Below are 22,706 nucleotides of genomic sequence, written 5' to 3'. Positions count from 1 at the left end.
AACATAATAAAGGCTATATACAGCAAGCCAATAGCCAAAATCAAAGTAAATGGTGAGATACTCAAGGAAATTCCTCTCAAATCGGGAACAAGGCAAGGCTGCCCACTCTCTCCATATCTCTTCAATATAGTACTCGAAGTTCTAGCCAGAGCAATAAGACAACAAAAGGAGATCAAGGGTATCCAAATGGGAAAGGAGGAAGTCAAATTATCCCTCTTTGCAGATGATATGATAGTGTACATAAGTGACCCTCAAAACTCCACCAGAGAACTCTTAAAGCTGATAAACACCTTCAGCAAATTGGCTGGATACAAAATTAACTCAAAAAAGTCTGTAGCCTTCCTATACACAAATGACAAGCTTGCAGAGGAAGAAATCAGGAAAACCACACCCTTCACATTAGCCACAAGCAATATAAAATATCTAGGAGTTACCCTAACTAAACAAGTGAAGGACTTGTATGAAAAAAATTTCAAAACTCTGAAGAAAGAGATTGAAGATGACCTGAGAAGATGGCGTGATCTTCCTTGCTCATGGATCGGGAGAATTAACATAGTAAAAATGGCCATCCTACCAAAAGCAATCTACAGATTCAATGCAATCCCTATCAAAATAACTACACAATTTTTTAAAGACATTGAAAGGTCAATTCTGAACTTCATATGGAAAAACAAAAAACCCAGAATAGCTAAAACAATCTTGTACAATAAAAGGTGCTCCGGAGGAATCTCCATACCTGATCTCAAACTGTATTATAAAGCAATAGTACTTAAAACAGCATGGTACAAGCACAGCAACAGGCTGGTTGATCAGTGGAATCGAATCGAAGACCCAGATATGAATCCACACACATATGGTCACTTGATTTTTGACAAAGAAGCCAAATCCATTCAATGGAAAAAGGATAGCATCTTCAACAAATGGTGCTGGTCTAACTGGAGGTCTATGTGTAAAAAAATGAAACTGGACCCATATTTGTCACCTTGCACAAAACTCAAATCCAAGTGGATTAAAGACCTCAACATAAAACCAGAGACACTAAGCCACTTAGAAGAAAAAGTGGGAAAGAGCCTGGAACATATTGGCACAGGAGACAACTTCCTGAACAGAACACCAACGGCCCAGGCCTTAATGTCAACCATTAATAAATGGGACCTCATGAGGCTGAGAAGCTTCTGTAAGGCAGGAGACACTGTCAAGAGAACAAAGCGACAGCCTACAGACTGGGAAAAAATCTTCACCAACCCTACATCTGACAAAGGTCTAATATCCAAAATATATAAAGAACTCAAGAAATTAAACACCACCAAACCGAATAACCCAATTGAGAAATGGGGCTTGGAACTAAACAGAGAATTCTCAACAGAGGAGTATCAAATGGCTGAGAAACACTTAAAGAAATGCTCAACCTCCTTAGTCATCAGGGAAATGCAAATCAAAACAACTCTGAGATTCCATCTTACACCCATCAGAATGGCTAAGATTAAAAATTCAAGCGACACTACATGCTGGCGAGGATGTGGGGAGAGAGGAACACTCCTTCATTGCTGGTGGGAATGCAAACTAGTACAGCCACTTTGGAAATCTATCTGGTGCTATCTCAGAAAAATGGGAATAGGGCTTCCTCAAGACCCAGCTATTCCACTCCTTGGAATATACCCAGAAGATGCTCCAGCACAGAACAAGAAAATTTGCTCAACCATGTTCATAGCAGCCTTATTCATAATAGCCAGAACATGGAAACAGCCTAAGTGTCCCTCAGTAGAAGAGTGGATAAAGAAACTGTGGTACATATACACTATGGAATACTACTCAGCTATTAAAAACAAGGAATTCCCGAAATTTGTGGATAAATGGATTGAGCTAGAAATGATCATAATGAGTGAGTTAACCCAGAAGCAGAAAGAATCAAATGGTATATACTCACTTATATCTGCATACTAGCCCAAGGGGCATGTCCCACAAAAGCCTTCACTTACCAGGAAACTGGGACAGAGGGGAAGGCATCCTATTGGGACTCTAAATGAGAGACGCATGGGAGAACAGCAAAATAAAAGGAACCAGAGGGTCCTAGAAATCTACAAGTAGAACAATATGATAGGCAGATTTGGGCCCAGGGGTCCCGCTCAAACTAAGGCACCAGCCAAGGACAATACAGGAGGTAAACTTTAAACCCCTTCCCAGATCTAGCCAATGGTCAGAATATTCTCCACAGTTGAGTGGAAAGTGTGATACGACTTTCTCACGTACTCTGGTGCCTCACATTTGACCATGTCCCCTGGAGGGGGAGACCTGGTGACACTCAGAGGAAGGACAACAAGTAGCCAAGAAGAGACTTGATACCCTATGAGAATATATAGGGGGACGTAATCCCCCTCAGGAACAGTCATAGGGGAGGGGAATAATGGGAAAATGTGGGGGGGGGAGGAATGGGAGGATACAAGGGATGGGATAAACATTGAGATGTAACAAGAATAAATTAATTAAAAAAAAAAAAAGAAACCCCTTTCTATCAGAGACCTCATCAGAGACACAGCAGGGAATGAAGGAATAGACCTCTGTACCTCCTCCAGAGTCATACTGACTCCACAGATGGGTCCTCAAGCTGTAGGTACAGGGGTCTATGGCCCCCTACCCACAGGGACAATTGGCTTACTGCTGTGTCGCAGTAATGCTCTCATGAGAGGCCTCAAGTTCATACCAGGAGTCATTGATCCTGATACCATGGGAGAAATAAAAATAATGACAGAAACTGCTAAGGGTATCCTTGTTATACTGCAGGGTGCCCGGGTGCCTCAACTTGTCCTGTTGCCTCAATTTAAAACTTCCAACCCCTTCTTAAAAGACACAAGAGAAGAACAAGGGTTTGGTTCCACTGGACCTTCAGCCTTTTGGGTGGCTGCCATGAATAGTCGCCCCATGATGACACTTAACATCCAAAAGCAAAGAGTTTAAAGGACTTTTCGATACTGGAGCTGATACCTCTGTAATTTCACATAATTTTTGGCCTAAGGCTTGGCTATTGCAACAAAGTGGTACTCATCTGCAGGGTATTGGGATGGCTACTGGTCCCCTTCAGAGCTTACAGCTCTTAACTTGGAAAGATCCTGAAGGGCATACAGGAGTTTTTCAGCCCTATTTTTTACATCATATTCTGGTTAATTTATGGGGAAGAGATATTCTGGAGGGAATGGGAGCTACACTCCCAGTACAAAAGATGTTACAACAACAGGGATACTGTCCTGGCCAAGGCCTGAAAAAGCATCTTCAGGGTAATGCTCATCCCATAACTGATTTAGCCCAAGAGATTTGTTGTCCCTATGATAGAACAGGGTTAGGAAATTTTCCACAGGGGCCATTATAACACAGCCTCCTATTCTTCCTATTCCTATCACATGGAGAAATGATGACCCTGTTTGGGTAGAAAAATGGCCCCTTTCTAAAGAAAAGGTGGAGGCTGCTAATGCTTTAGTTCAAGAACACCTAGCTGCTGGCCATATTATACCTTCTACATCACCTTGGAGTACACCTATTTTTGTTATTAAAAAGAAGTCTGGTAAGTGGAGGCTGTTGTAAGACCTCCATGCAATCAATCTCTTCATGATAGTAGTGGGGCTCCTCAACCCAGATTGCCTCTTCCAATTGCCATTTCAAAGGACTGGCATATGATAGTGATTGGCCTCAAGGACTGCTTTTTTACTGTCCCTTTGCATTCTAAGGATTCTAATAGGTTTGCTTTTAGTGTCCCATCTGTAAACTTTAAAGACCCCTTATAAGAGGTACCAATGGGTAGTCTTACCTTAGGGTATGGCAAATAGTCCTGCCATGTGTCAAATGTACATTTCTTCTGCCATTGAACCAGATAGAAAGCTGTATCCCAAAATATATCTCATTCATTACATAAATGATGTCTTAATAGCATCCCAACAGGAATCTGAAGCATTGGATGCCTTAGAAGACTTACAAGGAGTATCAATACAAGCCAAATTACAAATAATCCCAGAGAAAATTCAACAACAATACCCCTATCAATATTTAGGCATCAACTTCTTCAAAATGGCATCAAGCCACAAAAGATTGCCTTGCATTTAGATTCTTTGAGAACCTTAAATGATTTTCAAAAGCTCTTAGGAGACATCAGTTGGATCCGACCTAGCCTAGGAATCTCCTCTTGTCAGTTTAAGCCTCTTTTTGATATCCTGTAGGGTAATCCAGATCCCTCCTCTGCCCAGATATTAACACCTGAGGGACATGCATGTATCCAGATAGTGCAAGAGGCATTAACCAAAGCACATGTTAATTAGGTAGATTACAACCAACCATTACAGTTACTAATCTTTTGTACAACCCATGCCCCTCACAGGGATGTTTTGGCAAACTGAGCTCATCTTATCATTCACAAGCGTCATCTGCAAAAATGGTTATGTCATATCCACAGGCTATGGTGTCCCTTCTTTTCAAAGCTTGTAAATAAGTATGCAAACCTTCAGTAAAAATCCAGATCATATTATTAAACCCCTTTCTGCAGCACAATTATTATGGTTACAAAATAATAATGATGATTGGACCATATTTTTTGTCCTCTATTTCTAGTCAATTTGATAATGACTATCCTCTTAATAAGTTGAGTGACTGTTTTAAGTTACATCCTGTGATTTTTTTCCTAAAATAATTAAACAACAGCCTATTCCTAAGGCCAGAGTGATGTATACTGAAGGAACCTCTAAAGATATTGCCATCATAGTATCAGAGTCTGTAAGCAAGTCCGTAACTTTACTCACTTGGTCTGTGCAGGAAGTTATATTAGCTTTACAACTTTTTCCTGATCAGCCGCTTAATATTTTTTTCTGATAGTAAGTATGTAACTCAAATTTTAGCCCCTCTAGAGAATTGTCCATATATTTCACCTGTCTCTAATGTACAATCCTTGCTGTTGGAATTACAAAGGCTTATTTGGTGCTAAATCTCACCCATCTTCATTGGGCATTTGTGAGCCTACTCTTCCTTACCTGGTCCCTTAGCTGAAGGAAATCACAGGGTAGACCAGTTAACTCAAATGCCCATGCTTTGTTTTCAAATGACCAGTATGGATCAAGCTCACCAACTTCATGCCAAGTTGCATCTTAATGCTCAATCCTTACAACACCATACTGCAATATCTAGAAATCATGCTGTGCAAATAGTAAAAGATTGCCCATCATGTGCTGAATTCCTTCCTGTTTTACATTCTGGAGTCAATCCTAAGGGACTCATGCCTAATCACATTTGGCAAATGGATGTTACTAATGTTCCTAGTTTTGGTAAATTACAGTTTGTACATGTTTCCATTGATACATATTCTGGACTCCTTTTTACATCTGCCCATTCAGGAGAAAAAATAAAGATGTCAAGGCACATTTATTGCTGGTCTTCTTATACATGGGGATTCCCAAACAATTAAAAACTGATAATGGATCAGCCTACACTAGCGCAGGGCTTGCATCCTTTCTCTCTCCCTATGATATTTTACATAAGACTGGCATTCCCCATAATCCACAGGGCCAAGCTATTATAGAACGGTCACACCACACACTTAAAGCTTATTTGTATGAGATTAAGAAGGGAGAATATATTGAAAAAACTACCCTGCATTCACAATAGCCTATATATTATATATTTTAATTTTTTTAACTATTAATGCTTGTGGAGCTTCTGCTGCAGATAGGCATTGGAGACCTCCTACAAGACATAAAGGAATGGTGAAGTGGAAGGATCTGTCCACTGGTGTAGGGAAGAGTCCAGATCCTCCTTTGGTGTGGGCCCAAGGCTCTGTTTGTGTTTTCCCACAGGACAATGAGGTACCCATTTGGGTTCCTGGGTGCTCTGTGCATCCTGTCTCTCATCTATCTGCCCACCAGCCTTCAGAAGACAGTATGGACACCAGTGAAAAGTCCCCCGATCTTGATGCCAGTTGTGGTGGCACACGCCAGTAGGATTTGCTGAAGGAGGCAGAGGCAGGAGGATCATGAGTACAAGTGCCTGGAGTAGTTCCATTTCCAGTGGAGCATACAGGAGAGAGTGGTTTGACCCTCTTTTGAGAGAAGAGAGACTTTGACATCACTGCCGCCATTATCGAAGCCATCCCATTAGCTGCCACCACTGCAACAGGTACTAGAATTGCCATCTCCCAGAATTTAGACTTTGGGCAAACTTTTTGAGGAGGTATCCTGTGCCCTATCTACTAAATTTATTGAACTTCATGATTCAATTGGCTGTTCAGAATCTTAATCAGCAGACAGCCTTGTTGCAAGAGCAAATTGATATTTTGTGGGATGTTCATATGCTTACTTGTTATCCTATGTATCATCATGCTTGCGTTACCCCAGCTAAGGTGAGCAATGCTTCTACATGAAAAAACAACAGGCCCTTCAACAGTTTCACACCAAACAGGTCCTTGTGTCCCTGGCATTTGATAATCCCACTGCCTAAATTTTGGTTTAGCCTTGATAAATGAGTGTCCAGTGACATGGAGACCCCTGCCAACCTAAGACAGGACAACTGTGTTTTGAGACAGCCGTACCAAGGATGGGTAAGGCAGAGGGTAAATGCCCTGGCAACCTAAGACAGGAGCTCATTTAATTTATATAAAGAGGGGACCTGTTGGGAATTGTTAGGTTTGGGCCCCCTGGGGCCATGCCCTGGCTGGTATGCAATTGTTATTTTGTCCTGGCAGCCTCCTATTGTGAGCATTGTGCCTCACTGAGCTGACCACAAGTTCATGTTTTGCACCCTGGTTACCTTGGTTACATGGTTCCTCTTGTCCTGGGGACTTCCCATCTACATCGTCATATTTTTCCACCTGCCTCTGTACTATATAAAAGGCCTTGGCCTCTCCTCATTAAACGGCATTCTCTTAGAATGGATGACCCGCTGTCTTGAGTGTTCTTCAATCTACAGTCCCTCGCTAGGTACGTTGGGGTAATTGCAGAGCGGGTGCTGCACACATGTGTATATGCACTACACCATATGTATACATTCCCCCTAAACACATAAAACATGAGTAGAAAAGCTATTGGAAAATATTCCTGATATCCATCTGGATCCTACATATACACACATATGAACATGAAATTAAATGCACATAGGTGGGAACATATATATATATATATATATATATATATATATATATATATATATATATATACATATACAAATGAAAACAATATATCACAAATGTGATTTGTGTTTGATTGTTTATAAAAGCATTATGTGTATTTACAGTAACTGTACTCATGAAGGATTATTTATGGGGTTTAATGTATATTTGACCTAGTTATATAAAAGTTTATTCTTATGCAAGTTTCCAGGAACATGTTCAAAGGGTCACAGAGCTAAAAGGAAATATATGGAGAGTTTTAGTTTCATTCTTTCATTTTAAAGCTCAAGAAACTGAGAAATGTGATAGTTATATTGCAATACCCTAAATTTGAGAAATAACTCAAGATTCTTGATTGCTAGATGGCACAATTCATGATTATTTTTTCATATCTCTGTCAGTGACTCTCAAAACTCCTTTTACATTAGTATCAACTGGGAAGTGCTTTTGAAATAACTATACGCACATGTCATTCTACAGATTCTGCTAAAATTAGCCTGCAGTGGGTCTTGTCCTTTACATGTAGTTCTCTTATATAGCCACAGTGGAGATCCTACTGTCTCTTTCTGTGAATAGAGGTGCTGTTTTCATTAACTCTGGAAATAGAAGGCCAGGAGCTAATGTACTATGATATTTACTGCATTGAACCTAGAAGTGTGGCTGCTGTTTAACTTGCTTTCAGATATATTCTCAATTAATACCATAGCTAAAATCATGGTGTGGCTTCTCCTCTCAAGACAAACAGTATTAAGCTAGAGTAATAGTCTCCCTCCTGTCCCTCTCTCTCTCTCTCTCTCTCTCTCTCTCTCTCTCTCTCTCTCTCTCTCATACACACACACACACACACACACACACACACACACACGATGTGGGAGTTCTGACTTACACATGTGTGTGCATGTGTGTGTGTGTATTTGTGTGTGTGTGTGTGTGTATTAGTGATGTGTATGTTTGTATGCAAGCACGCATATACATGGAGACATGTAGACACCAGAGGTCATTCTTACGTTCCTCAGATTGATGCCCGCTCTAGTTTTTAAGGCTGGTTTTCCAGCTGTTACCTGGAATTTTCCTATAAAACTAAGCAAGCTACCCAGCAAGCTCCAGGGATTTATGTCTCTGCTTCCCAAGCTCTGGAATTCAAAGTGTACAGCATCTCACTACTTTTTACAATGGTTGAAGAGCTTGGACTCAGGTCTCTGTGCTTGCAAATCAAGAACTTAACTCATTAAGCTAGCTCCCAATTTTGGGGTAACATGTACTCTTGATGTAAAATGCTGGCCTGTTAAAATTATTTCTTAACCTTTGACAGATGTGAAATCAGTTTTCTTCAAAGAAACAGAAATTAGTGTATCATCTACTAGACCCTCATGTTCAAAAGTAATTGATCAACAAGTAATGTGTGTGTGTGTGCATGTGTGTGTGTGTGCTTTATATTTGTTATACTTTAGTTGTTTTACTTTTGGGGATATTGTATTTTGTTTTCTAGATTTGGGGTGTTTGTTGTATTGGTTTTTTGATAAAGAATGTAAAGGTAGATGGTCAAGGAGAGAATCTGGACAGACTTGAGGAGGGGGAAATATGATAAAAATATATTTAAATATAAAAATTGTTTTAAATGGGATTCCAAGATGGCAGCACCAAACACCCACTGTATCTGATCTATAGAAAGATGACTAGGGACTTGGCTAGGAACTACAGACCGAAAGACCTGGAGAAGACTAGGTGAGAGGGATCTGCACAGTGCAGATCACAGGCGGGTCTGGCCTCAGGTAATCCAACAGCCCATGGAGGATGGGGGTCTCAGTCCCCAGAATCTGGACCAGAACCACCTGCAAACTGCAATCATGGACTATAGTATGCACTCTGTTTATGGGACTGAACTCTAGGCAGTGAGGCAACAGAGCTCCTGGCCTGAGAAAATCTCAGGAAAATGGGTGGATCTGTCCTTAGACTGCCCCATCTGCCCCATGCCAGTCCAGAGAAAGCCCCCAGGTGCCACATGGGGGCCCACGTGGCTGTGGACACTCTATGCAGATACAGCTGCATGGTCTGATTGGGACAAGACAGAAACCTAGTGATCTGGCCCAGCAGACTGGTCCTGCACAATTTCACAGAACTGATACAGCCTAGCAAGGCTCCACAGCCCAGCAGGGCCTCCCACACTCATGGGAGTGGTGGGGCAGGCCTGAGGGGATAGGGTAGAAAACTAAGCAGCCACCCCAACCCAGCAGGACTTGCTAGCAATCAGAAGGGACTGAGCTGCCACAGATGGACAGTCTAAACTGGATTAGGCAGGAACATAGCTACTGGCCCCAGAGGACTGTCCCTGCACAATTGGGCAAACTGAATAGGCCTAGCCAGGTTCCACAGCCTATCTAGACCTCCCACACTCTTGGAAGATGCTGGACAGACCTGAGGGGATAGCCACCCAACCAACAACAATCAGAAGGCATAGCTACTCTGTCCCTGGTCAGTGGAACCTAAGCCCCACTACCTGGAGGGATTAGGCAGAAGCCTTAGTGACTGAGAAAATCCAGCAGGAGTACAGGCACTCTAGGGTGACCTGAGCCTAGAACCAAAAGTCACAAGGCCAGAGGGCATAGTATTCAAAGCCCAGCCAAAGACAGGATGACTGGCTCTACATACACTACCTTAAACTGATCATGAGGGTGCAGGGCACCAGCACCTACCTCTGTTGAACCAGTGGGGAGCCCACGGTATGGATCAAAATTTTCTGGAGCTGAAACCAGTTCCCCCGCCTATTCCAGGGAAGAGTTCCTTGATCCCCACAGGCAAGGGTTCTCGACCTATACTTGCTCACAAACAATCTTCTCCCAACAACCAGTGAAAGATACCAGAAACTACTTCCCAACATCGTAGACAACAAGATGACTAAAGGACTGTGTAAGAACACACACACACACACACACACACAAATGACATCTCCAGATCTAGCTATCCCAAAGAAAGCAACCCTAATAACTCAAACACAATTGAAATTCACAAAAATGACCTCAAATCCTTTGTAATGAAGATGATAAATGTAGGCAATGAATAAAATCCATTAACAAATACAGGAAGATTCAGCCAAACATTTCGAAGACATAAAAGAGGGTATATAGAGAGGCACTGGAAAAAATACAGGAAAATACAAACAATCGGATGAAAGAAATCAATAAAACAGTTCAAGATCTGAAGATGAAAGTGGGAACAATGATAAAGACACAGACAGAGTAAAAACAAGAATGAGAGACCTAAGATAAGAAAGCAAGCAATACAGAGGTAAGCTTCACTAGCAGAAGTCAAGATATGGAGAAATGAATCTTGAGACTAGAAGATACAATGATACAATCATAGAAAGTGAAGCAACCATCAAAGAAAATGCTAAATCTGAAAAATCCCTGACACAAAACATCCAAGAAATCAAGGACACCACGAAAAGATGAAACCTGAGGAAAATAGGCATTGAGGAAAGAGAAGATGCCAGACTCCAAGACACAGAAAATATTTTCAACAAAATCATAAAAGAAAATTTCCCTAATTTAAAAAAAGGAGATGTTTATAAACATACAAGAGGCCTACAGAACACCAAATAGAATAGACAAGAAAAAAAATCTTCCTTGACACATAATAATCAAAACACAAAATATATAGAAGAAAGAAAAAATATTAAGAGTGGCAATAGAAAACAGCCAAGTAACATATAATGGCAAACTTATCAGAATTATACCCGACTTCTCAGCAGAGACATAAAAGCCAGAAGGACCTGGACAGAGGGCCTGCAAACCATAAGAGACCACACATGCCAGGCTAGGATACTATACCCAGTGAAACTATCAGTAACTATTGATGGACAAAACAAGATTTTCCATGACAAAAGTAAATTCAAACAGTAACTATCTACAAATCTGGCCTTACAGAAGTTCCTAGAAGGAAAACTCCAACCCAAAGTGATGAGCTACAATGAAAATTACACAATAAATAAATAACTACACCATTGTAAAAACATAACGACACTAATGCACTACTGCAAACAACATCAAAATCAAGGGACTTAAGAGTCACCAGTCATTAATATCTTTCAACATCAAAGCTCTCAATTCTCCAATAAAAAGGCACAGACTAACTGAATGGATGCATAAACAAAACCCAACATGCTGCTTCATTCAAGAAACACATCTCAGCCACAAGAATAGACATTACCTCAGTGTAAAAGGCTGGAAAAAGGTATTCCAAGCAAACAGACACAAGAAGCAAGCTGGTGTAGCCATTTTAATATCTAATAAAATAGACTTTCAGCCAAAATTTACCAAGAGATGAGGAAGGGCACTTTTTATTCATCAAAGGTAAAGTCAACCAAGAGGACATCACAATTAGAACTTCTATACTCCCAATGGCACCCACATTTGTAAAAAACAAACAAAAAAAAAAAACAAAACAAAAAAACAAAAAACAAAAAACAAAGCTTTTCACTCAAAGCTTTCACTGTTGAGCCATCTGTCTAACTCTCCATCTAGAGCTTTGAGATCAAGCAGGGTCAAATATTTTTATGAAGAACAAACAAAAACAAAGCATAATTTGTCCTGGCCTAAAAATAAAATGCTGAAAGACTTGGGGAAGCTTGATGGCTATGTATCCCCAAGTATCTCTTTCATATAGTCCCTATTGGTCAGAAGAAATAATGCTGCCAATTATAAATCAAATTTCAACTTGAGTGAACATTGTAGTATATTTTACACCTGTCCTACATCATCTTTCTTTGTTAATTTCAGCAAGAGAATTCTCAGGCACACTACTGAAGGGGAAGCTCAAAGCCTGGCCTGGATACAACAAGTTTTGTTCTGGTATCCAAAAGTAGATAAGATTACAGTAGTAGATACCAAACAAGGACAATCTAGTCAAAGCTAATAATGGAAAACTCAATCTCCTGTAGCAATCTTGTCTAAGCAAGCCCAACACTACCCAAGGAAGTAAGGAAGTGAAGGCAATTACAACTGCCTGGAGTAGGCAGTTCTCAGTGACTGGCTTTCTTCACCCTGGCTTCTTCTATCCAGGCTTGCTACTTTTTCTTTCTATGACCAACATTAATAGTACACTGACTAGTTGAAAGCATTGATATAGCTTCTCTTGGTTCTCAAATAATATACTACTTGATTTTGTTTACAATAAATTTTAATGGTAAAAGATATTCCCCCCATAATTTGTCATTAGTTTTATTATTTATAGTATACAAACATAAAGATGGTTGCTATATTTTCCCTTTTAGAATCTTATGTCTCTCTAAATTAATAAATCCATATAAATGAGTGTACTTATATGAACTTTTAACAAAATAAAAACATTAATATTATGTGATTTGGGGGTATTCTGGCCAAGTGCTTTTACAAAGAATTATACATTCCATGTTGTATCTTATTTGAATACCATATGGCAATATTACCCAGAATATACACAGGTAGTTATGATATTTCATTATAGTATCCACAAGTGACATGTATTAGGTACTAAACCAAAATAAAAATTTAGTTTTTCAGATACATTTAGTTATATTGTGATAAATTGTCCTAACAAAAGTAACTTTAAAATAAAAAGAGTTTTTTTTTTTATTTACATGTCCTAGGTGCTTACATCCACAGTCAGGAAGAACAGGGTAGATGAACGTTTACTCTCTACTTGCTTCCTCCATATACAGTCTGAGACCTAAGGTGAGAGAGTGTGCCAGCCACATTTACTTGGGTGTTCACACCTTCATTAAGCTATTCAAGATAATCCCTAGCAAGTCATCCTACTCGTTATCTCATGAATGATTCTAGATCCTGCCAAGGTTGGGGATCAATAGTAACTATTATGCACAATAATTTCACATATATATACATACATACATACATACATACATACATACATACATACATACATACACTTATTTAACTGCAGTGCTGGGGATGGAATTCAGCATTAACTATATTTTCAATGGGCAATTAGCAGTTGCCACATGTGATTAATCCCTACTGTGACATACTGTATAAGATGATACAAATGTAGGGAATGTATGTCATCAAAAGTCTTCCCTTGAATACTGGTGCTTGGCACTTCCATTATTCACAGTGATGTAGCAAGTACAGGGCTTAGGGAAGTGGCTTTCAAGCTTATAGAACAAGCAGCTAGTCTCCAGAGGTTATAAGGAACACAGACAGAACTATTTCCTCCCTCCCTCCCTCCCTCTCTCTCTCTCTCTCTCTCTCTCTCTCTCTCTCTCTCTCTGTGTGTATGTGTGGTTCTTACACAAGTGTTCAGATGCATACATCAATACACAAACCCATGCAGAGGACACAGGGTGTCTTTTTTGGTACTCTCTGCATTTACTACCTTTATTATCTCTACAGAATTTATAACTGAACAAGGAGCTTGCCATTTCAGCTAGACTGCTGACTAGAGAGATATTTCTTGATCCTGTGGTTTCTACAGCCAATGTTTGGATTTCAGAAAAGTGCAGTCATGCCTAGCATTTTGTGGGTACTGGAAATTCAAATTCAGATGCTCAGGTTTTACAGATTAAGAAGTCTTATCCAGTCTGATCTACCTCCAAGGCCAGAAACATGTTACAAAGACAAAAAATAATAGGAAAAAGCTGTAAGAAAGTATTGAGACAGGTGGTAACAGTAGCTTTTCATGGTTGAGACAAGGATATTGCAGGCTTGATCATATTTCAGTAACCATGTCAGTATGATGAGATCTTTTCTTATGCTAGCCATGGTGTTTTTAATTAAGCTTCTAAAAGCAATAAAATGGGATACTAGAGCTATAGTATCTTCACTGGAAAAGAATAATGTAAAAGCATCAGGATAAAATACTCAATATTGTAAAGGGAATTTATTTAAGAATTAAATACGTCAGTAATCACCAATTTTCTTTATCCAATGCCTAAGCAAAACACAGCAAAACTCCAGAAGCAACTGTCTGTGGGTGTGAACAGGCTGTAATCAAGTATTTAGGTAGAGACACACCTAGAACACCTGATTACAGCATTTAAGAGTTGGGTTTGTTTTTGCTGGGTACTTGAAAGATGGTTCCACATAAAAAGCTTGCTGCTTCTAACATGAGAAAATTAGTTCAGATCCCTAGCCTTTAAGTAAAGGCCAAGCACAATGATATATACCTGTAATCACAACACTGGAGAGGGAGTGAGAGGTAGAGGAAGGTAGGAGAGGAGCGAATGGAAAGGACGTAGTTTCAACAGCTATAGAAGGTGAAAACTAAAAAGTTTGATAAGCTGTTATTTGAGTTGTACAAATTATTCCCACTCACTTCTTACTGCAGTATCAGGCACAAATCTCCACATTGTGTTTAAGCATGGTCTAAATACTGGTCTTAAATAAAAGGCAAAGAAAAACTTGTTCCTTAAGAAATATGCATATCATCGTACCTAACCATTTTTTCCCTTTAGTTTTGCTTAACCTCAAGTTTTTAATCTGACAGTCTGTCCAAGAGACTGCAACATCATCATGTATTTGATTAAAGATGCATTTCTCTTACAGCACATTTCCAGTAAGATAAAATATTCCGTGTCATGATTTCTATACAATAAATTTTCCACAGTATGACTTATAGCTGGCTCATCAGCCCAAAAGCTGTATAATAATCAGTTACCCTCCATATTTCTATAACAAAGACACTGGTGTTTCCAGTCTTAATTCTTTGTCTGACATTGGTTAAAAGGGGCAAACACTATGCATTTTACAGTGCCATCAATATAGCAAATAAATGGGAAACACAATGAAAATATTTATGTGTGGTACCAAACAGGAAGATATAGTTAATAAAAATATGGTAAAGTGTAAGTAACCTTGACAAATTAAGCTTCATTGAAATACTTCCAAGGCCTTGACCAGAAACATAAATAATTCACAGATTCCAGCACCAAATAAAATAAAGAACAGTTTTAGCCATCCTTTTCACCTTCTCTTGTCTAGAGTATTGGTTCTTTGTAATGAAACTCACTATAAGCTGCTTTCCCTCTCTCTCCCTGTGTCATTAGTTACAAGTCATTAAATTTATAATTTATTTTTATCCAAGTAACTATATCCAAGGATGTACCATTTGTTAATAAGCAGTACAACTGGCTTTTGGAATAATCATAACCAAACAAAATATGATCGTTTGGTTTTTAAAAAGTTAATATCGCCTGGAAACTAGTAATACAGATCAGAGCAATCTATTAGTAAGATATGAACTTCTCTAACAAATGTCCTCTACCTAAAGGCAAAAACTTATTAATATCAGAGAAAACTACATTCTATTTCAAAGTTAAAGAGACACAGTTTTATTCTTTAATAAAGTAAGTGAGAAAATGCATGAGTATAACAGGAAGCAATGAACTTAGACCTTGTCCTAAAGCTGTCTCATTAAAAACCAGAACACTCTGTTAGGCTGAATCAACTTTTAAATAAAAAGAAATGAATAGTTTGACCTGGATGACATCTGAAAACACAGTTGATTTGTTCCACTTTAAAATAGTAGTGGATGTTACCATCTCCTTAATTTGTAGCTTTTAGTATAACTGATTTTTTTTCTAATCCTTCAACCTGACATTTCAAAACAAAGAAAAAATAAAGTCCTCAAGGCATGGGGCTGGAGGAAAAGGCAAAGGGTTTAAAGGACACCAGGGAAATGCAAGATGAGACAAGAACTAATATGCAAAAATAGGGGTAATAGGTGATACAGAGAAGTGATGAGGTGGGAAAGTCCGGTGAAACTGTACATGAACAAGAATGAAGAATGAGGGAACATGTGAGACTAGAAACAACTAAATGCCAGTATACTAATGCTTGGGTGGACATTAGGAAGAGCTGAACGGAAATTTGTGCAATCTCAGGTGTGACTCCATCACTGTCCTTTTGCTGTGTAGAGCATAGTATTGTGGACATTTTTCATGAGAAAATTTCAAGATTTGAGTGTAAAAAAGAAATCACACAGTCTTTTGTGTGCATGCACTATGTGTGTGTGGCTACATGGATGTGTGCCTGTGTGTGTAGGGGGTATGTATGTGTGTGTCTTTGAGAATCGAATTCAAATTAGATGTCATTGTCTGGATTCATGTTGATTTTTCACTCGGGATCTTTCAGTGGGACCTGGGGCTCAGTGATTAGTTAGGCTGAGCAGCCGGCAAACAACAGAGATGACCATTTCTACCTTCCTGGCAGTGATTTCAAGTAGATGTCACCAGCCCAGCATTCTAAAGGGGCTCTAAAGATTGAACCTATGTCTCCATGTTTTCACAACAAGCTCCTTAGCAAATGAATTATTTATCCATTCCAAAGAACTTTTTAGGATGTGTTATAACTGAATTTAGGAACTGAGGCACGTAAGCACTCATCCATTTATCTTTTGTATTATTTTATTTGCATTCTCATCATAGCCCCTCCTTCCTTTCCTCCCAGTCCCACCCTCCCTCCATTCCCCTGTTCCTCAGAAAAGGCAAGCCCCCCCCTACTAACCCACCCTAGCTTAATCAAGTCTCATCAGGACTAAGATTTTCCTCTTTCCCTGTAAAAGCTGCAAATATGTAGTACCCCTCTTGGTGCAATTGCTCATAGCTATGCCTTTGGAATTTCAGCATTTCACAAGATTACATGATATAGACATGAAGTACATACAATAGAAACAAAGGTAGCATCGATTTATAGAAAAAGAATGACCCAATTGTAATCATAAAATGACATAAATCTTGTCAAGTGCTGTAAGATAATTACAAGAAATGATCAAGAAAACTTCCATGGATTGTAGTGGCTTGAACTGGTTCATAATAGCAAATAAATTATTAATACGGAGAGTAGATGAGGGCAAGTCAAAAGAGAAGAAAAGTATGTGCAGAAGAAACACACTCCAAAAATCAGTTCATCACAAAAATCCAACCTGCCTACAATATTGCAGTTGTACTAATTCATTAGTTAGGGAAGTTTTTAAACTAGAGGACATACAAGAAGGGTGTGTTCAGTGGCACTGTAGGAAATTCTAAAGGAAAAGTTGACTGATCTATATAACACTCAGACTGTTTATAGAATTCTTTTTATATTTCTTTTATTTATGCATTTAAAATTAAATCACCCCCTTTCTTTTCCTTTTTCCAATTCATAGAGAACTCTTAAGGATTATTAAAGTCATCATTCAAAAGCAAACATTTCACCTCAAAGGGAATATGCCCTAGTACATGAATGATCATCACCTGGGAACACAACATTTAGGTCACTTCAATTTCATGTCCTCATGTTGAAGCACTTTAAATAACGTCATAAACAAACACTTTTAAAATATATTGATGGAAACATTAAATAGGTGAGTTTAAGCAAAGAAGGGAAATCTCATCTATAGGCCTAATTGGAAACTGCCTGCTTTGTACATTTTCAAGAGTTTACATTATGTTTTTGGTTGTGAGCCATCTCTCCAGCCCACTTGATTTTTTGTCAAAGAAGCCAAAACCATACAATGGAAAAAAGATAACATCTTCAACAAATGATGCTTCTCTAAATGGATGTCTACTTGTAGAAAAATACAAATAGACTTTTATTTATCACCCTGGACAAAACTAAGGCCAAGTGGGTTAAAGACCTCAACATAAAACCAGACACACTAACTCTGTTAAAGAAAAGTTGGGAAGAGCCTTGAGGTTATTAGCACAGGAGTCAGCTTCCTGAACAGAACACTAACAGCTCAGGCTCTAATATCAACAACTAATAAGTGAGACATCATGAAACTAAAAACCTCTGTAAGGCGAACGACACTGTCAACAGAACAAAATGACAGTCTATAGGCTGAGAAAAGATCATCACCAACTCTATACCTGACAGAGGACTAATATCCAAAATACAAAAGAACCCAGGAAATTAAATACCAATAAACCAAATAATCCCTTTCTCACAGGTGGGTCTGTCAGATATTTTGGGATAGAAGGCTGGAGATGATGCTCCATTGTTAATAGAGAGTTTTGGGTGACCATTCAGGCAGTTAACTGTCTCTGTCATTTTTTTCATTTTGGAAGCTGATAACCTGTACTTCCAGTTCATTCAGGTAACTAAGTTTTATTCCTTCTCGAGTCTCTGATGGGGTTGAAGACCGGAAACTTTAATCTTACAACTAAGCTTAGTTGGTTAATGGTTAAGATGTTTTTAGAGCCTGTAGCCGAAGAGGCGGCGGGAAAGCAGCTGTGGGACTGATGGACTTTCAGGTCAGTGTTTGGTTTCTGCCCAGTGTTTTGAGTTGTGTTCACGTTTCACCTGCCCCTCGATCTGGAGCTGCAGCTGCGGCCTAGTGGACCAGAGCATCTGGGATGAAAGGCCCAAAGCTTGGGGACTACACAACCCCCTCCATCACCCCTGGAGAGAACATAGTTTCAGACACGCCTTGGGACCGCTGCAAGGAAGATGTTGCTGTTGGACTGGGATGAGTGGGAGAAGATGGAAGGGAACTGGTGATAAGCAGTGGGTTTAGCTCCCTTCTCCAGGAGCCCACTGTTTCTACTCGATTTAGTGGTGCTGCGGAGACAGAATGCCATGAGCATGTCTTGTGTGGATGGGAAAGAGTTGTGAAGCAAAGGTCATCTGGGAAAACTGCCGGAAGATTTGATGTATACTTTATCAGCCCACAAGGAATGAAATTCCGATCGAAACATTCGCTTGCTAATTATCTTCTTAAAAATAGATTTTTCTTAAGCCTGAAGATTTTGATTTTACTGTAGTGTCTAAAGGAGGCATCAGGCCAGGTTATAAGGACCAAAGCTTGGCAGCTCTGACTTCCCAGCAGCCAAACAAAAACGACATTTCAAATCGGAACCTCAGGACACGAAGCAAGTGGAAAGCAGATGTGCCACCTCTGCCAAGTGGTAATTCAGAGTTGCCAGCTAGCAACAGACCACCAAATGCTACTCCTTTGCAATTGAAAGATGCTGGCTCTGGGACGATGAGAAAACCCAAAAGAAAGGTAACTGTTTCAAAAGGAAGTGGAAGTGAAAAAACAAAACAAAGGTGCAGGAAGAGTCTCTCAGCTTCTGCTCAATGTAACAGAAAAAGAGAATCTGTGATTCAGAAAGCAGGTGACAAAAGTGAATGCCAACTCAACAGAACCCTCTGCCTTATGGGTGCCTGCAGGAGTGAGACTGTCAGCGTGACTGGGAAAGAAAAGGACCTGGGAAAGGAAAAACCACAGACCCCACCGACCCTGGCATTACAAAGAAATTACGTTCAACTGAAGAAGCAGGTGATGCCAAGCATGAGCAGACTTTTTTAGAATCAGAGGAAATCAGATCCATGAGGGGGAGGCACGTTTGCATATCGACGTTTTACAGGGCAGCCCAGCTGCTCACAAGGCAAGAAACACTTTACTTCTGAGACATTTCGAGAAGACAGCATCCCACGAACACAAGTAGAAGAGTGAAAAACAAGACTGTATTTTTCCAGGAAATACAACAAAGAAGCTCTTAGTCCCCCAAGACGCAAAGCTTTCAAGAAATGGACCCCTCCTCGGTCACCTTTTAATCTTGTTCAAGAAACACTTTTCCATGATGCATGGAAGCTCCTCATCGCAACTATATTTCTCAATCGGACCTCAGGCAAGATGGACATCCCTGTGTTGTGGGAGTTTCTAGAGAAGTACCCTTCAGCTGAAGTGGCCCGAACTGTTAACTGGAGGGACGTGTCAGACCTTCTTAAGCCTCTTGGTCTCTATGATCTCCATGCAAAAACCGTTATCAGGTTCTGAGATGACTATCTGACAAAGCCGTGGAGGTATGCAATTGAGCTTCATGGGATTGGTAAACATGGCAACGACTCTTACTAGATCTTTTATGTCAATGAGTGGAAGCACGGGCACCCTGAAGAACACAAGTTAAATAAATATCATGACTGGCTTTGGGAAAATCATGAAAAGCTAAGCCTGTCTTAAAGCTGCCTGTTTGAAATTTTCTATGCATTGCTTTGTGCTTCCATTTCTAAGGGCCCTGTGGTGTACAGTGAGCTTCTTCTCAAGCATGTAGGTTTTTTTTTTTCAGCTTGTTAGAAGCCAGTGTATGTCTTAAGCCTTTGCCACAGCTACATCTTTGTCACTGAGTGTTGTCATATTTTAAAACTTGAAAAAATAGTTTTGGGGTAAGGGTCCTAAAAGTGTGTTCAGTTTTTCCAATGATGAAATTTGATATGTTGGTGCTCAAAGTCATTTACCAGGACTATTGCTGAGGAAAGGCTAAGATCATATTCTCTTTTTGTACAAAGTGATATTAGGGTATACAACTGTGTGCCATTGTTATGGGTATTGCAGTGTTACAATTTAAATAGTGAGGCATTTACCTTAGAAAGAAATCACCAAATAAGAACTAAATTGACCAATGCATGGTGGCACACACCTGTAATCCTGTCACACAGGAGACTAAGGCAGGAAGATGGAAAGTTGAGGCCCTTCTTGTCCTACATGTAGAGAAAGACTGTCTCAAAAACAAACAGGGGTTCTCGAGAAATGGCTCAAAGGTTAAGACCACTCTCTGTTCTTTGAAAGGTCCGGAATTCAATTCCAAGCAACAACATGGTGGCTCACAGCCATCTATAATGATATCTGGTGCCCTCTTCTGGTGAGCAGTTGTACATGCAGGCAGAATACTGTACACATAATAAGTAAATAAATCTTTGGGGGGAGGCGGGTGGAAACAAACAGGACATGGCCAGTAAGCTGGCTCAGTAAATAAAGTCACTTGCTGCCAAGCTTGATGACATGAATTCCATCTCGGGAACCAACTCCTGAAGGTGAACCTCTTACCTTCACCTTAACTTATATATATGTGTATCTTGAAATTTACAGGCAAATGGGTGGAACTAGAAAACATCATCCTGAGTGAAGTAATCCAGACCCAGAAAGACACTCATGGTATATATTCACTTAGAAGTGGATATTAGCCACATAATATAGGATAATCACACTACAATACAGAGACCTAAAGAAGCTAATAACAAGGAGAAGCCTAGGAAGAATATTTAATTCTCATTCAGAATGGCAAACACGATAGATACTAGAAGCGGTTGAAGAGAAGGAACAGGACTGGAGTCTAACATAGAGGTCCCCTGAAATAAATAGCTATTAAGGAACTAGAGATGTCCCAAAACAGTTTGGCTCTAAACATGCATCATTCCAAGATACTCTCAATCACTGCAATTTTGATCAGATAATCAGCCTCTTAGTGGGAAGTATATCCTCTGAGAAATTTTCTTCAAAATATAAACAATTATGAATGTTCCATTTTCCACTTCTCTAATATCTCCAGAAACATTATAAATGATGTCAAATTCATGAAGTCATTTTCAAAGTACACTTTAGCACTGGCATTTTCTGTCAAACTTTGAGCAACAAAAGGCTATGATTAACGAAAATAACCTCACAAGCTACAATGACTAATGACAGTGTGGTTTCAGCTGCGCACACACACACAAAAAAAATGTGAAAATTCTCTTAAAAGTGAAGGAGAAAAATCAATACTTCAATCTAAGGGTGGGAGCATTGCCCTGTGGCTACTGGAATATTTGTCATAAGTACTGAGCATTTACAAATCCTGAGGGCCTCCCATTGTTCTCATAACCCCCAAAATCCAATGTGGATTCCTGTGGTGCAACATATGTAAGCTGGTACAATCAGCTTCTGACATGGCCTCAACTTCAAACTGGAGGCTATGTGAGACTCAGCAGATGGCAAAACCCATCCAGCTCGCGCAAGTGTGTGTTCAGCAGAAGGTGCTCATATGTGCTCTTGTACCCAGCTGGGTGGAAACATCTCTAGAAGAGAAATAAACAACTTTCAGCTTCACAGTAGTGACTGGGAACTGCAACTATATCTTGCTGCTTGTTTCTTTCTCAAAGGTCAAACATGTAGTAACAAAGCTTTACCTAATAATTAACTGGGCCTAGGAAAATTTACCTTTCAACAGTGATCAAGTTAAAGTCTGTATTCTCTCATTGCTGTAGAATTTAAATTTAAAAATTTTCTTCTATGAGACTGAGTTCAGGGCAATGAAAATAGGCCAGTGCTTCTATCAAAAGCAAGAAGATCTGAATCCAATCCCCAAAGCCCACATTTAACAACAGGAACAATAACAACAACAAAGCTCAGCATATGCTGTTAAGAAAGCAGACATGAATGTATGAATCCCGTGACCTCAGTGTCTTGCTAAAACATCAAGTTGGTGAGTTCCAGCCAGAGAAAGACCTTGACTCAACAACAACAACAACAGATATTATCACAAGTGTGTCACCCAAGTTTGGTACCTGATCTCCACATGTACATGCATGCACCCACACACATGCAAAAACAACTGAGTTAACCTTTTAATTATGTTCAAACTTAGCAGAAAAGAACATGTTTCCAGTAATCCAAAGAAGATATCAACATCTAAATCTAGGATGAAAAAAGGAAATTGCAAATGAAGAAAGTATGACAGAGCTAGTCAATCCAGTTGACAAATTCAAAACCTAACTTTAATCACTGAAGAATGACTATTCTATCTCTAACCTTTAAAGGTACTCAACCCAAGGTCCCTTTT

General features: G+C 39.5%; 1 pseudogene; it reads left to right on the top strand.

Annotated features, from left to right (window-relative positions):
- Positions 1 to 18,413: 18,413 nt before the first annotated feature.
- LOC127198878 (methyl-CpG-binding domain protein 4-like) lies at positions 18,414 to 20,071 on the top strand (annotated as a pseudogene).
- Positions 20,072 to 22,706: the final 2,635 nt, after the last annotated feature.

Source organism: Acomys russatus, chromosome 15 (assembly GCF_903995435.1).
Source record: "Acomys russatus chromosome 15, mAcoRus1.1, whole genome shotgun sequence".
In the NCBI taxonomy this organism is placed as follows: domain Eukaryota; kingdom Metazoa; phylum Chordata; class Mammalia; order Rodentia; family Muridae; genus Acomys; species Acomys russatus.
Note: the sequence above shows the minus strand (reverse complement) of the source record. Positions and strands in the feature narration are given on the sequence as shown.